This window comes from Zeus faber, assembly GCF_960531495.2.
Source record: "Zeus faber genome assembly, chromosome: 4".
Taxonomy (NCBI): Eukaryota; Metazoa; Chordata; class Actinopteri; order Zeiformes; family Zeidae; genus Zeus; species Zeus faber.
Genome location: NC_137191.1, coordinates 16,272,397 through 16,274,882, shown reverse-complemented (window position 1 = coordinate 16,274,882; position 2,486 = coordinate 16,272,397).

The following is a 2,486-nucleotide window of genomic DNA, read 5'->3' as shown; positions in this document are numbered from 1 at the left end:
GTGTGTGTGTGTGTGTGTGTGTGTGTGTGTGTGTGTGTGTGTGTGTGTGTGTGTGTGTGAGTGTGTGTGTGTGTGAGTGTGTGTGTGTGTGTGTGTGTGTGTGTCCGGCTGAGCATACAAGTGTGCTCCACGACATAGTATGATGCACATGTTACTACTTACTTTGATCAGCATATACAGAGTTACGTAGGTCTATGGATTGAAAACATTCAGTGGACATAAGCAAGTGCGTATGTGTTTGTAGAAGGATGTGTGTGTGTGTGTGTGTGTATGTGTGTATGTGTGTATGTGTGTGAGTGTGTGTGTGTGTGTGTGTGTGTGTGTGCGTGCGTGTGTGTGTGCGTGTGTGTGTGTGTGTGTGTGCATGTGTGTGTTCTGTGTGTGTGTTTGGTGTACACGCACATGTTTGCATGCTTGCGAGATTGTATTGCACATAAGGACTTCATTCATTACGTTAAATCTTTCGGGTCAGAAAGCGACGAGGCAACATGAGGATGTTGCTGCGAAGGTGGTCGCGTCTGCTGTTTCCTCGCTGCACTCTCTGAAGTGTATCTGCAGGGAACAGGGGCCATACACACACACACACACACACACACACACACACACACACACACACACACACACACACCTCAGATTTATTGAAAAATAGCTCTGTCAGCATGGGGCTAAGCACACACACACACACACACACACACACACACACACACACACACACACACACTCACACACATACACACATACACACATACACACACACACACACACACACACACACACACACACACACACACACACACACACACACACACATACACACTCATCACATCCACCCTGTTTCACCAGGAGCAAGATGTATGAATAGGAGGAATGGAATTACGGCTCACTCAGTGCCCCTTCATGCACAGTGACGTTAAAATCTCCTCTGTCTCCCACCTCCAGCCTACCCCCGTCTCCCCTGTCTCCTCTGTCTCCCCTGTCTCCCACCTCCAGTGTCTCCTCTAACTTCCATCTCTAGCGTCTCCCCTGTCTCCTCTAACTTCCACCTCCAGTGTCTCCTCTAACTTCCACCTCCAGTGTCCCCCCGTCTCCCCCCTCTCCCACCTCCCGCCGTTGTTTCTTTCTGCACTTACAGCTTTGTTCTTCACTCCAACTCACACCCTCCTCTGCGTATCCTCCTCTGTTGGCAAAAGCTGGTCGAACAACGGACAAAAGGCAAAACTCCACACACACACACACACACACACACACACACACACACACACACAAACACACACACACGGTCTAAGAGATGATGGTGGCACTGTAGAGGTAAAGAGAGAGCGAGGGAGAGAGAGAGAGAGAGAGAGAGAGAGAGGCGAGGGAAGAAGAGAAGGAGAGAATGTCACGCTCAGCCCGGCTTTTAAACAGAGGATTTCCTCCCTGTGCTTCTTCTTCCCTCCGCTCGCTCTCTGTTTACATAAGGAGAGACTTTATTCACCGAGTGTGTGCCTGTCCTGCTGCATTCGGTGTGTGTGTGTGTGTGCGTGTGTGTGTGTGTGTGTGTGTGTGTGCGTGCGTGCGTGCGTGCGCGCTTGCGTGTATATGGATACAAAACAGCAACATAAATGACGAGGAGGATTTTCAGGCCGAACTTCCGATTCGCGAGAAAGACCACCTGCGTAAATTATGGAGACCAAGAAAGGTAGCCTGGTTGTTTCTTTCCAAAAACGTACAGTAAAAATCCTTGGAGTCCCCGCCCCACAGTGAGTAAGCGTGTGAGTTTTTGTATGTGGATGGAAGTTGCATGTGTGTGTGTGTGTGTGCGTGTGTGTGTGTGTTTGTGTGTGTGTGTGTGTGTGTGTTTGTGTGTGTGTGTGTGTGTGTGTGTGTGTGTGTGTGTGTGTGTGTGTGTGTGTGTGTGTGTGTGTGTGCTCGCGAATAGGGAGGTCCTTCTGTTGAGGAGAAGGTGATGCTAATAATAGAGCTACATACCTGCCGACCAAAGCACTAGGGGGACTCAAGGGGGCTGCCTGCCTCAAAAATAGAGGGTTTATTCTGTGTTCCTGTGTGTGTGTGTGTGTGTGTGTGTGTGTGTAAGGGGGTGGGTGTGTGTGTGGGGGGAGTCAAAATGCTGGCGAGGTACTTTCAAAGAGTTTCAGAGACACACAGATCAATACAGGCTCTAAATAGGGACACAAATACACCAACACAGCAATAATCTCAAAAGCCGGGGCCTTTTTTTAGGAAGGCAGCATTTTGCTGAATAGATCGGCTGGACGGCAGCCACACAGGCGTGAGAGGTTTGGAAAGAAAAGGAACCGACGCGCCACTCCATGGCCTCCCACCTTTAATTAGCAATTAAAACCACACCGCATGCTGAGGAGGGAAAGCCGGATCGCTGAAACACAAACACACATTTACGCCGCCCACACACACACACACACACATAATACGAGCTTTATATTGTGCCCGGTCTTGCACTTTTCACTTTGTCTCTGGGGGGAAAA